The sequence below is a fragment of the Chlamydotis macqueenii genome, chromosome 5 (genome assembly GCF_036417535.1).
Source record: "Chlamydotis macqueenii isolate bChlMac1 chromosome 5, bChlMac1.mat, whole genome shotgun sequence".
In the NCBI taxonomy this organism is placed as follows: domain Eukaryota; kingdom Metazoa; phylum Chordata; class Aves; order Otidiformes; family Otididae; genus Chlamydotis; species Chlamydotis macqueenii.
Window position 1 is genome coordinate 8,584,398 of NC_141560.1, and position 16,744 is coordinate 8,601,141.

The 16,744-nt window shown below is 44.4% G+C and overlaps 1 long non-coding RNA gene across 1 annotated transcript; it reads left to right on the forward strand.

The window, feature by feature from the left end:
- The first annotated feature begins 231 nt into the window (after positions 1-231).
- On the forward strand, positions 232-1,095 carry LOC147600481 (uncharacterized). Its single transcript, XR_015258758.1, has 2 exons — positions 232-582; positions 898-1,095. It is a non-coding gene; the product is annotated as an uncharacterized LOC147600481 (long non-coding RNA).
- The last annotated feature ends 15,649 nt before the right edge of the window (positions 1,096-16,744 follow it).

Sequence of the window (16,744 nt, forward strand, 5' to 3'; positions counted from 1 at the left end):
ACTGAACAGGCAGGTAGCAGGGCTACAAGGTTCTGAATCTGGGGCAAGGCTGGTGCTGGTGTCCCAGGAAGATGAAGACATGAGGTGGACATGGTATCTCTCCAGAAGTTACAGTGCAGCTATCTAATTACCCTTTGCTTTGGATGATCCAAGGAATGGGACTGAAATGCAGCAGTGTTGATGTGTGAAAACAGTGCAAATGCTGAAAACAAAGAATTAGGAGCTTCAATTTAGCACAAATGTGAAGTGAAAAACCACACCAGTGCTCACAGTCTTATGCCTAAGGACATAATTTATTCCATTAATATAGCATGATCCTGTTTTTAATGAGCAGGCAGAAGTACTTGGCAGGTAAATGGCGTAGTCATGGACTAAGTATCAGCTACTGTTAAATTGAATTCTGTACTTGTGTGTCTAATACAAACAGTGGTGCGCACAGAGTCTAATATTCCCTGAGGAACCAGGGCTGACATTTAACTGCCCCTGGGAAGAGAGGAGGAAATTAATCCGGTGGATATGGAAGAGAGAGACTTGACACAGCAAGAAGGAACAAGAGGCAGAAAAGAGGTGAATGACTGGATGGTGAGTCAGTGATATTTTTGTTGAGTTTATGCATATGTTTATTTTTTGGGTGTGATATCCAAATTAAATGTTAGATATACCTGAAGCATGAATACATATACGTGCTATTGAGTGTTCCCAGCTACTGGGACGCACATGGACACACAAGCACCACAAGAAACAACATTAGAAGAAGCCTATTAAGGCTGCAAGGTCAGTTTTTTTTCAGAATTATGACCATCAGAGCAAGCCTATTTCTTCTTTCTTTATGCTTATACATCATAACTCAGTTCTTAATTACACAGTAACAGGATTTTTTTTTTTTTTCTTCTGTAGGGCTCCTGCCTCAGTCAGTGCACACAATGGGCAGCATATACTCTTAAGAAGCACAATTTCCCAGTTCAATATATACTTTATTTACTGTGTGCTGTCTAGCCCTAACTCTGGAGAAGAATTATCCCTTAGGATGTTGCCTGTGGATCTCATCACCAGCACATCTTGAGTGCTTCACAAAATTAAACATTACTGAAAACCCCCAAGTTGTGTATAATTCCCACAGAGAGAAGGGGATAAAACAAAACTCCAAAAGCCAAACACCATTTGTCTGTTATGGGATCTTCTACTGGAAATGCCAAGAAACTGTTTTTCTCAGACTGATTAGTATTACACACTTCTTGGACTGTTCAAAGTAGAGTTCCTGTTGGCTTTAGTCACAGGTTTGGGTACCTAGTCCTGCATTTCAGACTTCCATGAAGTCAGGCCGTTCGCTCAGAAAGAAAAGAGCATGCAAATAGTGGTCATAAGGGTTAAATGCGGGCTGCAGTAATTTGCCTTGCATACTGTGACTGAAGCCCATGTGGAAATCACTTTCCCACATAGCCTTCTACTGCTTCAACCATTACACCTTAATTTAACTTCTTGCAATCTTCTGGCTTACTCATTTTATAGCTTCCAACTCTTGCAATAGCTGAAGCAGGGATCCATCAGGCGCTAACCTCCTTTGCTACATAATACCAGCTTCTTTTTTTTTTTTCAGACTGATGTCCATGTGGGCCATCAGTATAGGTGGGATGTTTGGTGCTCACCTCTGTACCCTTAGTTCATGGAATATTTGGTCTGAACTGATCTCCTCCAGCAACCTCTTGGTTAAGGGTGGTACAGTGCTGCATCTGTGTATCCCAAGTCTCCTGCCCTGGTAACTCAGTCAGTCTCGTGGTTCTTTCTAACACTGTTGTCTGTCCTGGCCCCTGTGCTGGGCCAGAGCCAATTCTGTCCCACTCTCCACAAATCCCTTCTAGAATTTTCTTAATTTTCCTCTAGTTCACTTGTCTGCTGCATGGATTCCCAGGCCTTCCCCACCTGCCTAGTCAGCTCTTTCTTCACCTCTCAGTCCCAGTCTTTACATCCACAGTGTTCTGGTTTTGTTTAGCGAGGCGGGGGGGCCTAAGGTGGTAGGAAACTGCTAGAAGTTGCTCCCATTTGTAATTAGTCCCATTAGTGGACTTGGACGGGCCTACGGTGGACCCGCTGCTGGCCAAGGCTGAGCCAATTGGTAGCAGAATGTCCCGTGATAACGTCTCTCTGATAACGTATTTAAGAACGGGAAAACAGAAAAAAAAAGAGAGAAGATGTGAAGCAGCTGAGTGGGGGCAGAGAGGGGGAGGCGCGAGCCTTGTGGGCCTTGCAGGCCTCACCCTCTGGCCTCTCGCCAGGCAGCCGACTGGGCCCAACTCGGCCTGGCCCGGCTGCAAGAAGTGGAGAGGAGATGAGATGTGAATGAGATGTGAAAAGGATCCCGAGAAGCATCTGCCAGCCTGTTGTGACAAACGGCTGCAGACGCCAAGGTCAGTGAAGAAGGAGGGGGAGGAGTGATGCGGCTCCTGGCCAAGATTCCCCTGCAGCCTGTGGTGACAACCATGGTGGAGCGGGTTGTCCCCCTGCAGCCCATGGAGGCCCACGGAGGAGCAGAGATCCACCTGCAGCCCGTGGAGGACCCCACGCCAGAGCAGGTGGAGGCCTGAAGGAGGCTGTGGCCTGTGGAGAGCTCGCACTGGGGCAGCCATTCCAGAGGGACTGCACCCTGTGGAAGAGATGACCCACGCTGGAGCAGTTTCACAAAGGACTGCAGCCCATGGGAGGGACCCCACGCTGGAGCGGGGGAGGAATGCGAGGAGTTCTTCCCCCGACAACGAAGTAGCGGCGTAAAACAACGTGTGATGAACTGACTGTGACCCCCATTCCCTCTTCCCCCCTGTGCCGCTCGGGGGGGGGGAAGGTGGTAGAGAGAATATTAAGCCCGGGAAGAGGGAGGGGTTGGGGGAGATTATCTTGTTCCCTGTCTCATTCTCCTGATAGTTTTAGAAATAATGAATAGTTTTCCCCAAGTCGAGTCTGTTTTGCCCATGATGGTAACTTTAAGGATTTCTCCCTGTCCTTATCTCAAACCTTGAGCCGTTTTTCTTATATCATCTCCCCCTATTCTCTTGGAGGGTGGGGGGAGTGAGAAAGAGACTGCGTAGTCTGGTCCCGATCCAGGCTGAACTATGACACACAGTTATTCTCCCTGTTAGTAGTTCTCACTCTAAGTTTCTTCCCATCTTTCATCTGGGCTTTTTGTGCCAATTTGCTCCCAACTCTAGTACAGCCAAAGGCTTCTCTCCCCTGCCTATCTGCAACATGTCCTTTACTTTTCCGAGTTCTTTTGGCATGACTTTTACTGGAGCCAAGATGGGCTGATGGTCTCCTGAGACTGATGACAGCCCTTCTCTATAAAAACAAGTCGATGAGCCATCAGTTCCATACCTCCCACTTTCCCCTGATGGGGAGCCTATTTCTGTACTGCTGCCCGGCTGCTGTGGGTGAGATCTGAGGTCGTTCCCAAATCTGCTTCTCTCATCCTCTTAAATATGTAACTTGGCTGCCAAGTCATGGGTATGTGCTTGGCAGCCTGCAATAGCAACTGGAAACACAACGTACACAATATGATTGTCAAAAAAAAAAAAAAAAAAAAGATGACTGTAGAGAACAAAGCCAGAGCTGAATTTTCAGGGTGATTTGAGATTCTTGCTTAGCTATCCATGGACTGATTGTGTTTGCATGGATAAACCTTTAAAGACTACCTACAGTAGAAAAGATGCATTGTCTGAACAGCTATGGAAATGGGGAGAAAATAGGGACAGGTTGTTTTATGGAAATGTTCCTTCCCCACATTGCATTGTCCATCTGTTCTTCCATGTGGTCATGAACATCTCAGTGTGCTTTCAGGAGTATTTTCCCTAGTTAGAAACTGTTGCAAAAATGAGTGAGGCCATCTTTAAGAGCTGAAAGTATAGGAAATGTTCCTTCTGTCTTACTGAACTGACCTGTCTGGAAGTCTTAGATCAGGCATTTTCATCTCTTCAAAGTACATACTGACCTAATGCAGCTGTGCTAGCAAAATTACGCTAGATTGTGTCTGGTTTTCATATTGTAACTGACCTGATCTATTGAGAGGTCTGGTCCTCCTCCTGTCCCCTTATCTTTATCTGTATCTCTGCTGGCCTTTCTCTGACTCCACAATGAACTGATGTAAAATGCTAACTCAACAGAAAGCTTCTCATTTATTTTTGCTGGATTTTTTTTTTTTTTTGACAGTTTAGGGAGCTGCCTTCACGTGGGGAACCAAGAAGATATAGAATCAACACAAAGGTAAATGATGTGAACATTTTGATGGGAGCAAGAATGCCTCTTCCATCAACAAGTAGCTATTAGGCTGGATTAGCTGTGATGTGAAACCTCACCCTTTACGGGGACTTGATTTCTGCTGGCAAAAAGTGCTTTTGTCAGTATAACTTGTACAAATTTTGGGTGTGATCTAAGCAGTACCAGTTATACGTGACACTGATCCACTCTGAATGACTAGTATGAGAGATTTTCTGCTTGCAAAAACAATGCTTCACAATATCTCAAAGCTCAAAATCCATCACTCAAAATCATGCCCTTGAGTGACCGGCCTTAACGTATGGGAATTATTTCCAGGGGCAAATAATTGAGCTGACTACTCCTATAGGGACCTAGGTCATGTCACAGGAGACTTGTGACCTGGTAAATACACTTTCAAATCCTGTAAAGTCCCAAGCTAAAGTGTGTTTAACATTCAGAGTGCTGTACAGACATCAGTGCCTGTAACAGAGGAATGGGGTGCAGCTGCCTTCACTGCTGCCAGCTCTGGGCCTGTAACCAGGAAAACCTCTGCAGCTCCCGACCATCAAAGAACGCCGTAAGCCCAAATGAGTGGCAACGGAGATGTTATTGCATGGAAGGCACTTAATTTCCCCATTTGGACTAAAATGTTACCCAGGGAAGCTGCTGAGCAGAGCTGGGAAGGAGCAGAGCACACAGACCATGTGTCTCAGTGCACAGCACAGGCCGCAGGGGAGTTTGTCCGCTGGGCCCTGCAGTTCCTAGGGGACAGCGGGCTGTCACCAGGATACTGCCACAAATAGTGCCTGCCTTAGCTCCATGTCCCTGCCATGTCCCGGGCAAGCACCATGCTGTCTGTGAGTCTCCCTACCTTTCCCAGCTCCATCTTGTTGCTGCAGCAGATCCCAGGACCACGGGAGGCCCTATGGGATGAGCAGGGCAGGGCCATGTCCCACCGTCCCAGCCAGGGACCAGGGTGGCTGGGAACAGTCTCAGCCATTTATATCAGTGACAAGTAGCTGAAATATATTTTGAAGACACAGGAGTGGTATTTTCTCCTTCCTGGGTTGCATTGCTAGGCCTTGCTCTGCCATACTACCACCTTTCCTGTTTTTCTGTCATGGTTCATAATCCCCTGTGTGTAACATAAAGGCATAGCATTTGCATGGCTTTTTTTCTTTTGAGAGTTGTAAACCAGTATTAGAAAGCTGGAACCAAAGAGCAGAACAGACAAGTTGAAATAACCACTTTTTGTCAAAGGATTAGAGCCAGGGTTTCCTAACACTCATCTCTGTGGTCTAACCATCGCATGCGCTGCTGACGTGAAATTATTCCGGTGTCCCGTATCCAGCCCTCTACTAACAAATTAGCTTGAGCAAGAATTTGTGAGAGCCTTGTGGCTGGCTGGCTGAATGGTACCTGGCAAAAAGTCATGGAAAGCCTTGATGTTTCACTTGGTTTAAATTTGTAGGCAGAAGGATTTCAGCAATAAGAGTCATTTTGCTTTAAAGGTGACCTGCAAATAATAGTTAATGGTTTGCAAGTCTCTCTTATTAATTAAGGAAGGACTAATAGATCTTATTTATTTCCAGGACATTTTTTTGTATGGATTTAAAAAAATACATAGGTATTGTTAAAATGCTGTTACTTGTAGTTTTGTCCAGTGTCCCCTGAAGGGTCTATCTGGTGTTTATTTAAAGTTCTCAGAATATCAGGAAAGTGCATAACATATTCCATGTTTAAAGAAAAGCTTCCTTTCTCCTGATACTTAGTGTCTATAATTACATAAATATTATTTAAAAACCCAAATAAAAGCAATGTGTGGCTTCATGGCTCCATGGAGCAATGGAGCAATGCATGGCTCCATTTAATTTCTCAGTCTATTGATTTACTGGCAATCAAAGAACTGATATTCCTTAGCAAACTTTCAATTATTTATTCACAACCCGAAAGACATGAAAAAAACACACATACACATTTTGATTTCTTATGCTGGCAACCTTTAATCTCAGAGAACTTCTGTTCAAATAAATGCACACTTAAACAACATTTGGATGAAAAGCAGACTGAAGAAAAATAGAAAGTAGGCCATATGCACAGTGCTTGCATTGTAAATACTTCGTTGGGCTGAGAACTTGAGCATAGATTTATGACATGTACTCTATGTGCTGTTTTCTTGCAGACGTTAAAACTAACTCTGGGCACATGGTACTGGAAAGATGACACTAATATACTCGAATTTGCAAGGTAAAATAATGATATTTAGTTTCAAATTATGCTGGTTTAGGCCTTGATACAACAGTTCCAAGTCAGGTAAAGTCAGAGTTTAAAATTGTTTTGCCTGAACATCAACTGAACATAATATTTTTTAAATTACTTTTTATTTTTTTAATTGAAACTAGAGCTCCTTAACTGTTGCTCTGCAGCTTTTATCCCACCATGTTAATGGAGAGAATCAGAAATATGCATGTATTCCATACTGCTCTCAAGCTGAACCCACTACAGAGGGATGGCTGAAAGTGGATTAAGACTTCATCATTTAAACTATTGGGGCAAAAAATCCAACACCCCAAACTGTATCCCCCCCTTCTCTCTTCCCAAGTGCAGGGCACGGAGCATGGTGGAGCGTGGCGGCAGTGGGTCAGTCACACGCTGCCCGCTGCTGCCTGCTGCCCTGCTGGGCATTTTCCAAGCCTTTGTCTCACCTCACCTCTCCACTGGTCACACAGCTACTGCAGGTGCCTTTCATGGTCAGTGTCTCAGCAGCTCTGGCCAGCTTCTCCATTGGGCTTGGGAACGCTGCTGACTTGGCCTGGTAGCTTTCCAGGGAGAGGTGTGAGCTCCCTGGTGACCTCTGCCTGTCTGCCCTCAGCAATCTCAAAGAAAAGCTCTGGAACGGAGCAGTTTACATGTAAAAATCTTCCTAAAGCCACTTAAGACACCGATTGCTTGAAGGATTTACATGGTGCAGTGCATGGTGGCAGGAGACGGAGTAGGAGGACCTAGGGAAGCCCCTTTACTCTTTGCTTCTGTGTTCTTGAAAGCAATGTCTCATGCAGACCTCGCCACAACCCAGATATTTTCTTAGTGTCAGTCAGAGGCCAAAATAGATATGCCTTTGTATCATGGGATGTTGATCCCTTTGTACTGCTGCTAGTAATTTAAATTCATACTACTGCATGTTCAGCCTCTATATTTCAGCTCCATTCCAGCAGCTGAGGAAAACCTTAAGGAAGGAAAAAAATACTCACTTTCAGGAAATGCGTGTCAAGACATTAAGGAGGTATTTCAATTTGACTAGGGCCTAACTCAAAAATAAACAAGATAATCTGGGTGGTAGTATTTTCATGAATTGTTTGAGGATCATGTCTGAACAAAACATGTGGAACAGGAAGCCAGCTGTCATTTCAATAGGGCGGATGAGTGGTCTGAACACGAAAACAGTCAGACATGCCTGGTTTTGAATGCTAGCTCAGGCACTAGTCTGGTATGACTTTGGTAAAGTCATTCAGCATCTTTGTTGCTGTTTCCAGATCGCTCAAAAAGAGGTAATAATTCTCATCTACCCTAAAGAGTATTGTGAGATAATTAATTCATCTATGTAAGGCACTTCAAAGATTAAAGTATTATTATTGTTATTATTAATTTTATAAATTCACAACATGGTGTAGCTGACTTGCATCCATTACTTAAAAACCTCTTTGATCTAAATAATATACTTGCAATTTATTATATTAGCAACCAAAAGAGCAACTTCAGACGCAACCTTAGAGGTGAAATGTCCTATTTCTCTCAACATCCCCAGCCTGTTTTGTGGTTATTATAGTTGAAAGATAGTTCAGGATACCTGCCAAACACATTTCACTGCCTGTCCCTTTGAACTGAGTGCAATGAAGACAGGACATACCAGATAGGTAATCTGAATATTCTCAGACTGGAATTAATAGTGTGTCCTTAAATGTTATGTATTGGTCAGCCACTAGCATCTTCCAAGATGATTGCAGTGCAATGCTCCCTGAAAGAAGGCTAGCTGACAAAGAAGGAAAATTACATAGGCTATCAAAGTGGGTAGAACATGAATATGTGACGTTGGATGATGTCAAATGTGAGTAATTGTTGGTATTTCGTACTAGCAAGGCATTGCTCATACAAGTTAGAAAGCTATTTCTACTAACACTAGCAATTTTTTTTAGGAAATACTGTTTTTCTCGTCTGTATGTTTTCAGATGCTACTCTGCTTTTGAAAGAAGCAAATGAGTCACATCACATACTATCATTTGCAGCAAGTATGAGGTATGTCATTTAGAGTTTGTTTCAAGAGTTATGTGTGTGTAGCTGGTAGTGGAGGGACCAGGGTGTATGGGAAGTAGAATATGAGGTATCAGAGGTTTAGAAGCTCTCATCTGTGAGGTTCAGTGGAAAGCAATACCAAATGTGTGTTGTCCTTGACATGTGCAGAGAAATAATTCTATCACATGTTTGAAAGCCTTCCACTCTTTTAGCTAAAGGAAGCCAAGAACTTGAGCCTAAATATCCAAAGGCTGTTGTCCATCTTACCCTAAGTTAAATTCCACAGTAGCCAGTGCAGATGCAACACTGCATGCACCAGGCGTGCTAACATGCTGGGAAACTGGGCTGCCTTCCTGTGCTGCTGCTGGTCCTGTCAGAGCTACAGGACTCATTATTTGCTGCTGTCACTTATCAGTATTACTTCTCTGTAGGCTAAAAGCGAGGAGGCAGCAAGCAGAGCATTATATCTCAAAGGCATAATCCCCTGAGATCACCAGGGCCGTACAGTGGCTGCATTGCCTTTGACATAGGAATGTGTCTGTAGACCTTGTTGAGCCTTAGCCATACTGTCCTTTCTGAAGGGGAGAGGTGCCCAAATTGTCCCCCTTTTCCTTTGAATATGAATGCCCCTCTTCCAGCATGTTCAGTACAGAAAGCATGCTTCTTGGAAGTAGGTCTGGTAATATCCAATTCAATCCACTCTTCAGCGTATTTACTGGACTCCACTAGTGATTCTCTAAAAGCCTTCAAAGTCTCAGTGTGGAGTGGAGTGCTTGCTATGAATACGTCTCAAACATCTAGCTAACATTTGGTATAATGCAGGCCCTGAAGCAGAGACTTTGTTCTTTTTCGTAATGGTCTGGTGGTGTCTATATCTGCACATCTGCAGACTTCACAGTGACCTTTCTATCTTCCATGTAGGAATGAGAAACTAGGTGAGTTCCTCATGGCCCTGCTCTTCTACCTATCTTTTTACCTGGAAAAAAATTGCCCTGGAAAAGAAATGCAGATCCTTGATTTCGTGAGTACAAGAGTTTAGGGGTGTAAGTAGACAAAGCTTCCCCCAGCAAATCTGGAATCACAAGGCAGTCTTTCATGTCAGAATAAGTGGGATTCTGTCTATGAGCAAGGACTGCTTGCTATATTGGCCTGATGTATATATGGAATATTAAGGAGAAAAACCTCTTGGTCTCACCATTTATGTCTCCCGTCCCCTTGTCCTCTGTGCTCTCCGGGACATGGGCTGCTCTGACTATGTAGGAGAGGCAGATTTGCTGGGAGGGTTTGAACCCTGATTCGCCCCAGCCTTGCCCTGAGAGGCATGCACTGCTGCTCATGTGGTGTGGAATAACCGTAGGCTCCCTTTCAAGATGGTGGCTGGATCCAGTCCTGCTGCAATGGGGTCACCAAATAATTTGGGTCCTCAACATAATCCTGCATTTTGAATAAATCATTACTACTGCCACCAACATTAAATTTATATGAGTGCCCTGGATCGAATTGCCGTCCCTTAATGCCATTTCCCAGTAATAACATTAGCATCCAGTAATTTCTGCTTTCAATACAGAGCAGCAAATAGTCGCAACTGAGTCTGCTGGGTGTTAATTTGTGCTGTGGGTCACATCACTTTGAGACTCCATTTCTAAATACTTTGCAAAGCAGGTTCAGATGACTCTTAGGTGCTAGAAGCATGTTACAACATGAGGAATATATGCCAGGAAAGCAGTTCCCAAGTAAGGGTGTGTGACCACACTTGCCACTTTGCAGAGTGAAAGTGGAGGTGCCAGGGAAATAGTTTAGGAACTGCTGTGTTAGAGGGTTGTATACCTTGGGAGAAAGCATTGCAGAGTTACAAACCATGATTGTAAGAAACTTCAGTGATTTTCTGGAGACTATAATTGTCTTTGAGCATTGACTGATCACATTCTTAAAAACACCTAATGATCACTTACTTCACAATTCCTGAAGCCTTGATATAAAGAAGGGTTGATTTCTCTAGATTGAAGAAAAGACTGTTGGAGGACTGCTGGCCTTAAGGAACTGATTTGACCTACATCCACAGACTGCCAGATGTTCCTCTCATTGTGCAAGGAAAAATTCATAGATAAAGAAAACCACCAGTGTAGTTTCATACACAAAGGTCATAGATTCAGTTGAGGTGCTCTGGGCTGCAGTTTACAAAGTGGTCCCCTCACTCTTTGCTGGTAAAGGAGAAGGAGGCCATTCCGTGGGCCATGACATCTCAGAATGGGTCATATCATCTACTGGTGTGGCAAATAAAGAAACAGACTGAAACACAGAGGAGTTTGGACCTATTGTAATATAGAGTTATGTTTCGTGGATCAATGGCGCTCTGATTAGTAGGTGTCAGCTATAAGCACGGGATAAAATTTTCAGTGTGTTCTGGCATGCAGTGCTCCCAAAGTGACTCCTGCCTTTGGGTGGGAAACGTATACCGACTCTCCACTTCTACGATACTGTTTTATTTAGATTAATTACCTCTCCTGAAGGGAAGTGGCTTGCTTGTCAGGATTACCTGCATGCAGTGTAACATCAGAGAAGCTTAAGGAAGAGACACTTACCATGCAGAAGCAGGAATTCAGAATATTGATCTGCTGAAGTATAAGTACAAGGAAGGAAAATAAAATTGCAAAAGGCAATTTTAGATCCTATTTAATGTTGAAATTAATCCTTAATTGTTTTACCATCTTAGCTAACTTGGAGGAGCAGGGAGATATTAATCGCAGTGTGTGAAGAGCTTTTTGATATTGCATCTTCCTTCCCTGTTCAAGACCTCCTATTTCCTCTGTTATGCACTTGATCTAATTCCAAACTTGCTATGTGCTATATTTCAAATCAAATGTAGCAAGGACTGTCTTTTTCCTCCAGTGGAGTAAAGTTCTGGAATGGTCTTCCACTAGGAAGTAGTAGGGGCAGGCAAGAAAGATACTTTTTTTCTGAAGATGAAGCTCCATGAGCTTGTGAAAGAGATTTTGTAACGACATAATAGAATCATAATGACATAAAATTACACTTGTGATAAGAATGCTTGGGTTTGTGATATGCTGCTGTATGTGAGAGAATGTGAAAGGAGATTGCATAGCCATTTGTTTTCCTATATCTACCCCACATAAATCGCATGCTCAGGGCTGTTGCTAGTGGCCTGCTCAGGAAGAAAACTTCCTTCCCCTTCCTCCAAGATATAATTTAGTTTCAGAGGCTTTTTTCCTTTCCTGTGTAGTACTGGCTATGTGCCATAAGTAGAGACAGATTGGAGTCAAGACATGCCAGTACCATTTCATGTTTCTCATTAGTGACACCTGTAATTTACTCCCAGTTAAACTGACAGACAGGTTACTTGGAGACAGGGCTTGGTGACCCACCTAGTCCTGTATCATCCTGACGTTCCTATATGACAGACACATCCAATAGCTGTGCAGTCCTCGAGTTGCTCTTCTTGTAGACCTTGTGCGATAACCTAGTAACAGAGAAAACAACACTGGTTATTCCTGCTCCTAGTTGGTGTGGTTTGGGGTTCCTACCATTTGGGCTGCCTGTGAGAGATGTCTAACTCATCTGTTGGGACTACTCTTGTCCACAGGGAGCCAAGCCTGATGGTCTGAATAGCTCCTCAACTGTCTTGAACCTAGACCATGTAGAAGTATCAGTGCCCATAGTGCCTCAAGAGAACGTCTAAGACCGTCTTGGCTTCAGAAGCCATTCCTTCTGTGCATTAAGCTTTTTTTTTGAGAAAAGAGTATTGGAAAGGCTTGCTATCAGAGAAAGTCAAGATGAATTTGGACATCTTTGACTTGTTGTGACTTTATCTTTTGTTGATGCTGTGCTGATTCTTTGTAAATCCAAGCCTGAGGCTTTTCTGGTTTCTTCTAGGTTCAGGAAGATCTTGTAACTAACTTCAAAAACAATCAACCAGTTTTCCAAAGCAGCGGACATGAGGCATTCCCCCACCAGAGACAGCTTGGGAGTATTCACCTCTGAAATATGTGACTCTAAGAACAAAAACTCCGCAGTGGTGGATGAGACATGAATGGAACAAGGGCTATTATTTCTGTCCTGCATTTTCTTTCGCCTTTATTTTCTGTCTGTTTCTGTTTCCAACCCTTTCATGTCTTTTGAGGAAAATCTGCTGAATTTTATTAGCAATTATCCTTAAGAAGCCCAGAGTAATTGTCCTAATTTATTAAAGTTGGTTGTGTAGGAAGCTTTAGAGCTGGAGGCCATCAGGGATAGGACAGATAAAAAAAACCCAACTCTCCTGAGTGCAAAAAGAGGCTGGTAACTTTTAGGCCGGCAGCGCTCCCAGGCACTGGCAGACAGTCGGGTGGATTACAGGGGAAGCAGAGGAAATAGAAAGCTCTTTGGTTTGGCATTTCCTTAGTGTTTGATGTGAATTGGTTTAAAATACAGGCTTGCGGTGTCAGCCGTTCCTGTTTAGAGGCGGTCCCAAGAAGCGCTTTGTGTGCCTTTTTGAAGAGAAGTAAGTGTTGTCTCTGAACGAGCCAGACCCACTGCTCCAGGCCACCCGGTGACAGAGATATCTAAATGCACCTCCAGGACTTCTATGCAGGCTGTAAAAAGGGTTCATAAGCTGTGCAGGATCAAAGAGGGCAACCTGACGGGCTGTGGGCGTGCAGCTCATAGGTTGTGTGTGGCAAGAGAGACTGTCTGGGCCCAAGCCCCAGCCCCTGTGGCCCCACCGGCATTGCCAAGCTGCGCTGGAAGCGCCTGAGCCCAGCCTTGCTGCAGAGGGGTCCCCCGAGAGTGGTGTCATGCAGCGTGTTGGTTTATGGGCCTGAAAACCATGCTTAATTCTCAGGAATAGTCACTCGTTCTAGCATGCCTTCTGTCCAGAGCACCTTCCCTGAAAACTTTTTTCCCTTTTTGTTTTAAACAGGACTATGATATTTTTAGAGAAGAAAGAAATGGATGATGTGTTGATGGCCAGGATTCACCTTGCCAAGGCGTATTGCAACCTTATCCTCGTACGAGGCATGGCAGAGCAACGCCGCATGTCTAGAGGAAAGTAAGCCAAGGAAAGCTTTCTCTTCTGGGGACCCTCACTATGTCAAGGACCACAGCAGCCCAGGGCCAAGGCCCTTGTTGAGTGACATAAGTGAATGCGCAGGGTAACAAACGTCTCATGAGCCAAGGAGTCAACAGAGGGCCAAGGGACCATGAAACAGGAGTGTCTTGATCTCCCTGCAGCTCTGTCAGCTAACTCAAAAAGGCTTCTGGTGAGCTGTGGCCAACTGATCTGGCCACAATGAGTTGCAGTACAGCTCTGGACACCAGACTAGAAAGCTCTAGCCCTGGTATGCAGAAGCCTCGCTAGATAAAGAGAACAGGAAACTCTGATGGGTTCAACCTGAAGGTCAGCAGGGCAAAAAGCAATGCCAGCCCTGGATCTTACCCCTGCTGCTTCCACTTACTAAATCTTAAAAGCAAATGGTTATGTACCTTCTGGTTGTCACTGATCCCTGCATAAATTTCCTCTTATGCCAAGTCTGAGATAGTGTAAGACTAGTCTAGCAAGTGAAGGAGACCATGTTCCTGAAGGGCAGCAAGTGAAGGGAGTAGAGACAAGGAGAGGTTGCGCTTGGGGATTGGAAGTGTAGGATTCCTACCTCTGAGTGGGGAAGACAGTGCATGGCTTTTTCAGAGTGGTGGAGATCAACTCCTCTTTAAATGCAATGGTCCCAGCGATGAACTGCAAGGGGAGAGAAATCCGTAGTGAGAATTAAAAAGAAATTGAAGAAGGCAGGAGAGGATGGGGGCGGGGGTGTGTGTGTTTGAAAAGACACAGAAACAAAGGGAATGATGAGGATGAGAAAAGGGGAGTTTTAACTGGAGATGAAGTTGTTGTGGCTTAACCCTGGCTGGCAACTAAGCACCACAAAAAATGGTTAGTGGAAAGAGATCATAATGACAGAGAGATCATACACCGTGCTGGTGTTAGGGACTCATTCCTCAGCCACGCATGTTCCTGCACAATGTTTCCTTTCCCTGGCAGTAGAAAGGAGCTGGCAGTCCCCACCCAGCATCCCAGTCACATGGGATCTTCTGAGAGCAGTTTTAGGCAAATTTTTTCAGTCAGTTGATGTGAAACTGCTGCCAGTCCCCCAGAGGAGTCACAAACATTCACCTGCCTTCCTGCAACACAGCTCCGGGCAACCTTGCTCCTGGCTGGGGTGGGGGAACCTGGGTTTCCTTCTAATCAAGAAGGTAACCTGTGAAATGATGGAGTCGAAGGGCAGCTGAAATTGCTGCTCCAACAGGGCTTTCATTTTAGCGTGCCCCATCCTACAAAGGTGCTGGACCCTGAGAATTAAGAATGGGTTCCCTCTGCACCCTGGCACATCGGCATTTCACCCGGCACTTGTGGGAGCAGCCTCCTCTGCCAAATCCCTGTTCCCAGAGTCCTGCTGAGCAGAGGCATCCTCTTAACCTTCTTGCTGGTTGGACAGGGAGGGTCATGACAGCATTTCATTATTTCTTTGGGTGTCCCTAATGTCTGCACTTGGGAAGCTCAGTTGGAGGAACTTATTGCAGAAAGTAACTTGAATCCAAGACCTGGATGCATCTGGATATCACCCTGTCATATACCCAGCAAGTTAGCTCTGCTGCCTCTTCCCTCACTGGTATCGTCTGGTGGCTGGAAATGTGCAGGATTGGGCCAAGCAAGAGGTCTAATGGCAAAAAACCACCAGCATGGGTGGTTCCACAGAGAGGTGGAACAAGAAACTGTGTTCTTTAATATTTCCATCACAGCGGGGATTAGAGGCTGGCAGTGGGTTGGGATGTTGGTGTCCAGGCTGTGAAAACACAAGGGCTGGAAAAGAGCTGCGTCTTAAAGCCTTAATGATGCAAGGTGCTGTATGAAGAGAGACCTCACTGGGTTACTCATAGCAAGGTGATGGTAGCTGACTACAGCTGACTTCAGAATTAGGCTAATGCTGAGCATGTTATAATACATGGCACTTCCCATACATTACTGCAATTATATAAATATAATCTTTTCCAGGCTGACTCAGTTTAGCCTTAAATGTTATCTGGATCCTCCCAGACCATTATATGAAATGCCAAAACCAAGAGCTAAGGAACAGAACTGATTAACACTCTTAATTGTAAAAGATGGTTAGGAATTTTTTGAGCACACCTGTTTTTGGATGGGAGAGGTCCTTTGTTAAAATAGAAACTGTGGGGAGAGTTACCTCTTATGAGTTTTTTTAACTTGAAAAATGTTTAGATTAAAAAGCTGAGAAACTATTGATAACTATTGATATTGTACCACCCTCAGTTTTACTATATTTTCTTATAACACAGCTATGGGTTCATGATGGTGTTGAAGCTTTTGCTTTTCACTCTAATTCACCATAGCAACTTCTGAATGAAATCTTGTACTCTGTGGGGAAACTGCCTTCCCTTCCAGATCTGCCAAATATCTCTGTGTTCATATGAAATTATTGATTCTTCATGTGAAGGTTTCCTCTGAAAGTTTAAAAAGGGTGTCTTCGGTGGAAAACATCTTAATCTTAACAATTTACATGATTTGTAAAATGCAGCATTAAAAATCCAATCTTGATACTATCCCGGACTGGAATTTGAGAGCGCTCCTCCAGACCTGTTATTTGTGTGTGTTAGCATTAGTCCTTTTGTGCCTCCAACGCTGAGGAAGGAATAGGTGTGTCTGGCTTTCTCCTTTTAAGTTGATGGGGATTGTGCAACCTTTTCGCAGTCGTTGTTTCCTTATGGGCATTTGTCATAATGGGAAAAATACAGCCTGTTCCCAAAGCTGCCTGCATCAATGGTGCAAACACAGTAGAGCCAGCCTTTACTGATCCTTGAAGCTGGCCTGATCCGTGGGGCTGTCAGAGTCACGGCTGTGGTGGAGGGAGCTGCTAAGTGGCACAGGAAGCATTTCTTCCCCGTGTGCCCCCGTGCACAACGGTAGTTCTAGATGTCTGAAGCCGCTCTCACCTTGCATCCGAACCCCACGCTTACTGCACTGTCTGCCCTTGGCTGTGCTGTCCTCCTCTTTTATGCATGAACTCACCCCATCCCCCTCACAGCTCTGAGAATGCAATATTACTGTGTTACTAGAGGGCATGATGCTTTTTGCTCACTCTTTCACGTTTCTTACAAGTCCTGTCCTGAAACTTGTTGCAAGTTTGATGTTTTCCTGACCTTTTCT